The following is a 7,375-nucleotide window of genomic DNA, read 5'->3' on the forward strand; positions in this document are numbered from 1 at the left end:
GCGCAGATGAGATTAGCTACAGTGTGGAAACAGGCCATTTGTCCCAACAAGTCCACATCGACCCTCCGAAGAGTAACCCATCCAGACCCATTTCCCTCTGACGAATGTACCTAACTCTATGGGCAGTTAAGCATGACCAATCCACATGACCTGAACATCTTTGGACGATGGAAGAAAACAGGACCACCCAGAGAAAACCCACGCAGACACTGGGAGAATATGAAAACTCCTCACAGACAGCCACCCAAGGCTGGAATCAAACCTGGGTCCCTGGCACGGTGAGCCTGCAGTGGTAATCACTGAGCCACTACATATTGCAACCCGAAGGAGGCAAGCAGGAGGCTGGGAGAATGCAGCAAGCCAGGCAGCACCAGGATGTGGAGTAGTCAGCGGTTTGGGTATTAACACTTCTTCAGGACTGAAACGTTGACTTCTCTGTGGGAAACGATTTACAGGAATGTTGCTGGGGCTTGGAGGATTTGAGCTACAGGGAGAGGCTGAATAGGCTGGGACTGTTTTCACTGGACCATCAGAGGCAGAGGAGTGACCTAATAGAGGTTACAAAATCATGAGGGGCATGGACAGGTTAATAGACAAGGTATTTTCCCTGGGATGGGGGAGTCCAGAACTAGAGGGCATGGGTGTAGGGTGAGAGGCGAAATATATTAAAGGGACAACTTCTTCATGCAGAGGGTGGTACTTATATGAAATGAGCTGCCACAGGATTTGGGTCAGGTGTTCTCAAATGGGACTAGATTAGTTTAGGATATCAGGTCACCATGGACAAGTTGGACGAAAGGGTCTGTTTCCATGTTGTATGTGTCTGTGACTACTGGTCCTGATGTAAGTTTAAAATCGAGTCCAAGTCACTTTGAATAGTTCAATCTTGTTGAGCTCACCTCCTGAAAAGTTTCAGATGAATCCCTCTGAGAGATACTGTTTAAACATGCTGAGTTGGACAAAGTATCCCATCAAGTTCAACACAAACCCAGAGTTGAAGAAGTCAGAAGTCAGAACACCAAGGGGACCAAAACTGATCACAATATTCCAGGTGCAGTTTCATCAACGTCCTGTATAACTACAACATAACTATATCTATACTCAATTCCCGAACTGATGAAGGTTAGTGTGCCTAAACCTTTCTTCATTGCCTTGTGTATCGATGTAATCAGAGATATACGACCTACTTTAAACTGAACCACAATCCTGCTTCTGGGAGCACAGTGACTAATAGGGAAGGCAAAAGCGAGATTGACTTTTAAATGGAGTATAAAAGTAGGGAAGTTATAGTGGAGGTTTTGATTGAAAGGGCAGTGAAGATTCAACCAGCTGAGAGTGGATCTGAATCACATGTAGATCAGACCAGGTTCGGACAGTAGGAAATCAGATAAGTTTTTACAACAAACCACAACGAGGTCATCATTAGACTCTTAATTACGGATATATATTGAATTCAGATTCCGCCATCTGCCATGGCAGCTTTTGAACACAAGTCCCTAGAACATTACCTGGGTGAATAGTCTGGTGACAATAAAGTCGGCCATCACCTCCCCTAAACACATTGGCTTATTGTGTTCAGAGGTAACAAAGGAGCAAGACGTTTTAGCAGCTGCTAAGTTGTTGATATTACACAAGGGAACATCAGCACTCTCAGTAATGGCACATACTGAAGTCAGTGTCCTATATCAGAGGTAAGGGCTCGGGAACCAACAGAAATAGGAACAGGAATATGCCATTCAGCCCCTTGAGCCTGCTTCTCCATTCAGTAGGATTCTGGGTGATCTGGCATTCCCCACATTCACTTTCCTGCCCTTTTCCTGCAACTGTTCATCCGCCGACTCTTCACGAATCTATTGATCCTAGTTTTAATGTGACATGAAGGCTGTCAACAGAGTTACTGGGGTGGAGGAGTGGGAGGTGACGGGGGCTCAGGTCGAACTTGGGGACTAAAACAATGGCTTCACACTTCACAATATTTAACTAAGGGAATGTTTATGGTTATCCAATGCTGGAAATTGGGCAGGCATTCAGATAAAATTATTGGTAAATTATGAATGACAGAGGAGTCGGGAGAGAAGTGGTGTTCGGGCACATTTGGATATCGTCAGTATAGATGCCAACACCAGCAGCTACGGTAAAACAAATAAGAACGGAAGACGCTAAAATCATACCCTCCCAGAGGATAGAGTGATGCTGGAGAGGGTCAGTACTGTCATTAACCCGGATCAAGGCTGTCCGCAGGTCGATGAGGGAATGTTCATCCCTGTCACCGTTACAAGGGATGTCAAATATGACCTTGATATGAACTGTTTCAGGGGAGGAAACCAGACTCGAGGGCTTTAAACACAGAATTCTGGAAAAGATGGGAATGGCTAATTCAACAATGTTACATCCAAACCTACACTTCTATTCGTGCGATAATAATAGAAGTGTTTTGGTTTTTATTTCGAAGATTCTCAGCAACACTGAGTAAGAAGCAACAAAATTAACACAAGAAATATTGCAATTGCTACAATGTGCCTGCTCCAAACAGGGGGCCATCGGTGTGAAATTAACTGTCTACAAGGGGCAATATTGGAAAGGAATGACCCAGTTCATAGCTATAAGAGGGGAGACACAGACTGCTTGATACAAACATATAATGGGCGGGATTAGGCCACTCGGCACTTCGAGCCTGCTGCAACATTCAATAAGATCATGGCTGATCTGAATTCAACCTCAACTCTACATTCCAACACATCCCCGACAATCTTTCATCCACTTGGTTATCAAGAACCTATCGACCTCTGCCTTAAAGATTTTGAATCCACTGCCTTTTGAAGAAGACACACAACCCTCAGAAAGAAAATCAATCATCCTCAGTTTTGTCTTCGACATTTAAAATATGACCCTGTACTTTCAGATATTAAGATAGGGACACATGCTGCATTCAAATAATAACTGTGGTACAGTTAACTATCTCAAAGTGCTTCACATGAACATTATGAGAATTCCTTTAAGAATCACAAGACCGGAGCACAGATGAGACAGGTGACCAAATACTTGGTCAAAGGGACAAGTTTAGGGCAATCTTTTAAACAGGTTCAATTTCCCAAACATCAGAACACAAAGACGTGAACAACAAACACAAAATAGCAAAGAATGGGAAACAACAGTGTAGTCATAACGTCACAGGTTGAGTAATCCAGGGAACATGAGTTCAAATCCCACCACAGCAAGAGGTAAGATGTGAATAATTCAAATCATAAATGGGGAACACAAAGTAAGTCTCAGTATGGTATCGATGGCACTGACGTCAATTGTCCTAAAAACTCAGCCAGTCTGGCAACACTGGTGGAGAGAGAGAGAAAGAAACAAAGACAATATCCTGGCTTGAGTCCAGAACAGTTGTGAAGAAGGGTCACAGCACTTAAAATGCTAACTCTGCTTCTCTCTCCACATGTGCTGCCAGTCCTATTCAGTTTCTCCAGCATTTGATGCATTTTTGTGTTTCAGATCTCTATCATCTGCAGTTCTTCATTGCGCAGACTGAGGGAAGCTCAAATCCCATAAAAGGGTCGAGCAGAAGGGCTGGAATTACTCAGCAAGTCTGGCACCAGTTATGGAGATAAAAACAGTTCGTACTTCGGGTCATTGAATGATCTTACATCAGGGACAAACTTTTGGGGAAGCTGCAAGAGTAAAAGGCACAGGTGTAACTTTAACATCTGGGAGAACTCTCTCAGCCTTGGAGGTCAGGCTGACTCAGCATTCTGGTCCTGCTCATTACCTGTTAAATTCTCCATTTGTTGTTCTTGTTATATTTCTACATAGTTGACACATTCCTATATTTTAAAATGAAATTCCAGCAGACAGGAATTTTCCATGTAAGTCATCATACATTAGAGCGTTTGGAACGTGAATGTAACTTTTAAATAGAAAGTATTTATTCATGCATGGGGTGTGGGCATCGCTGGCAATGCCAGCATTTATACCCACCCTTAACCACCCTGTGGTTGGTTGGAAAAGTGCATGAAGGTGTCTGAGATTGTCTTGATCAGCACAGCAATCTCAAAGATGGGCGTGCTCAGATTCAAGTACCCTCCACTCCCACAGCCAAGTCTGCATTCACTTCAATTATAGATGCCATCTAAACCTCCCAGGACAAGGACAGCATGGGATGACAATCAGAATAAAGCTTCCTCTACTCTTCAATTGCAAGTGAAGCTACCTCAACACTGTCCCCAACAAACACTGCCAAGACAGAGACTGCATTCGGTTAGATACAGAGTAAATCTTCCTCTACACTTCCCCATTCATACAGTCCCAGGGGAAGGACACCAAAGGGTTAAATAAACAGTCGAGCTTCTTCCAATCTGACTGACACTTAGTCCGTACTATACCAATCCTCAAGGAAAATTCAGAACTGAGACTATTATCTGGTGCTGAATTCACACATACTCATGGGAATGACCTCAACAGAAAATCATGTCGTGACACACAGATAAAACACACACAATGTACAACAAAACTAGACTGTTATTGGGATCAAAGACATTTAAATGACCGGAGACATAGTCCCTGCAGTGATCCAAATGTGAGCTGAACAAATTGCACACTTGAACAATATTCTATGAGAATGCAATGTCCACCTCACTGCTGTCTATTCAGTTCCTCTGCTCTCGTTCAGGGCTGAGTTGCGGCTGACCACATTGTGGCGTGGGGGTCAAGAGGTTGGACAGTTAAGGTCAACTTGGATTGAGGGCATCCTTTGTCATGCCAGTGAGGTCGAGGGTCGCTCATTTACTCAACTTATAATCGGGGACAAGGGGATGTCAGGCTGGGCTTGTATCAGTTTGAGTTTAGAAGAAACAGATGATCCGATGGAGCTGTATAACATCTGGAGAGGACTTAATGTAAATGTAATGTCAACTCAATTCTAGCCAGAGACTAGTCTCTCATTTAAGATAGGAGAGTTTTGTTTTTCTCACAAGTGTTCTCGAGTCTTTGAAATTCACTTCTTTAGAGAGTAGCATGTGGTGGTGGGTAACGAACTGGGTCTGGGTGGGACGGTCAGTCAATGTTGACTCGATGGGCTGAATGGCCTACTTGCACGCAATTGGCCTATATCAATCAATAGTATGCACTTGTTTTATGGTTACCAACATCAAATTACATGAGTGGTTTTGGTTATTTCATCTCTTATTATCGTATTCAACCAACAGCAGCATCTAGAAACTTGCTTAATTACAATATCCAATATCTGCTGAGTACTTTTTCTGTTTGTCACGACCAATTTCTTGAACTCTGACGTGCGACCTCTTCATTACTGTCAAAGTTCCTTATTTATCCCGACATTGTCATGGTTTTACTTTGTCGAATGTCTTCCTGGCTTTTGCAGTTAAGACCCTATATTCTGCCCTTGTCAACATTTCACTTACAATTCTCTACTAAGGATTTCATGAAAAACCTCAGAGTGTGGTGAGACTGTGGAATTCACTACCGTAGTGAATAGTTGGGGTGGAAGACACTACAACGAAGGGTAAGTAACCCAATACAAATGAATATCACTGTCACCAGATTCACAGCACAGTGAAATTTAAACATGCAATGTCCCTCAATTTCTCAACTCTCCCGAACCAGACTTGATGAAGAACAGATCTTGCATATCAACATTATAATTTAAACAACAACCAAATTATAAATACGGCAAATTTTCTAGGGCAAAGTTAAAGAAGATAATCTAATTAATAGCAATGATTTAAACCCTTTGATCAAGCCCCCCACCATCTCAGAGACAGAGACTTAAGCGGCAAATTAAGAAAGAATTTTTTTTTAAACTTACCAATTCAAGCAAACAGTTTCCAATAATGGATTGCCAAGCCTTTGTGCAATCTTTGGACGATGACTGTTTCACAGACACGTAACTGTAAATCTAATTTATAAGTCACTGCTGAATGTGAATAGACACCCCAGTATTCAGCCATTTCTTATAGGCTGGGACTCATTCCCAGAAAGAGCCAACAATTCTTTAACTGGACAGCTCCTGGTCTCAACGAGCAGCAGTGCCCAATGGAAGCAAAGTTGCAGGGGTGGGGGAGCACGACGGCATAAAACTAAAAAAAAACCGACCGACTCTCCCACTATAAGCACTGTCAGAATGTGCAGGGGTTCAGTCCTTTCAGTGACCCACAGCAGCTTCACCAGCAGAATCAGATTGTTGGGAGCACTGGTGCGCCTGCTGGTGCTTCTGCAAGGTGCAGAATGATGAGAACCTCCGCTTCCACTCGGGGCAGGTGAACGGCCTTTCCCCGGTATGGGCCTCACCTGTGCCTCAGCAGGTGGGAGGAATTGCTGAAGGCCTTCCCGCACTCTGGACAGGTGAAAGGCCTCTCCCCCGTATGGACCCGAAGGTGGGATGCCTGGGTAAAGCCCTTCCCACACTTGAGGCAGGAGAACGTGCTCTCCCCGGTGTGGACCCGCTGGTGCCTCGGCAGGGCAGAGGTATCATTGAAGGCCTTCCCGTACTTGGAGCAGCTGACGGGCTTCTCTAATATGTGGACCCCGAGGTGGATCAGTCGGACGGAGGAATAGCTGAAGGCCTTCCAGCATTCGGGGCAGGAGAATGGCCTCTCGCCTGTGTGGACCCGCTGGTGCCTCTGCAGTACAGAGGAACTGCTGAAGGTCTTCCCGCACTCAGAGCAGGAGAACAGTCTCACCCCGGTGTTACTGCGCCCATGAGTCTCTAGGTCAGATGGGAAACGGAAGCCTTTCCCACAGTCGCCACATTTTCATGGTTTCTCCACGGGGCGGGATTCCTTGGGTTTCTCCATGACCGAAGCTTCAGCTGCACACAAACGCGTGTACAGCACCTCCCTGCCGTGAATTCCTCCTTCCAGTCTGTATAACTTTTACTGGCTCCACAATCAGAGTGCTGCAATAGTCGGGTCTCTCTTCCTGTCTCACTGATGCTGAAAACGTACTGAAAGAGGAACCAAAAAGCTTGGTTCCTTCTCACAGAATCATAGTCGAAAATTGTTATAGTCCCGATGGATTCAGTGACTGCCAGACATTGACGTGAAATTGAGGACTGCAAATGTTGGAGGGTCAGAGTCAAAGCACAGCAGATCAGGCAGCATCTGAGGAGCAGCAGAGTCAATGTTTCAGGCAAAGCTCTTCATCTCTTGATATTGAAACGTCCATCTTCAGATCTTCAAATAATCTGTAAAAAGAGATTACAAAAGTCATTACTGTCAGTCCAGGTTACCAATTCCCAACAAGCAATTCTACTTTTTGCAGAACATTCTTTTCTTTTCCCACAAAATTGAAAGCCCCATCCCACCCCCTCACACCCCTCTATTCTCACTCCGCTCAAACTAATTCTCCCGACGGTACT

This window comes from Chiloscyllium punctatum, chromosome 36, assembly GCF_047496795.1.
Source record: "Chiloscyllium punctatum isolate Juve2018m chromosome 36, sChiPun1.3, whole genome shotgun sequence".
Classification (NCBI taxonomy): Eukaryota; Metazoa; Chordata; class Chondrichthyes; order Orectolobiformes; family Hemiscylliidae; genus Chiloscyllium; species Chiloscyllium punctatum.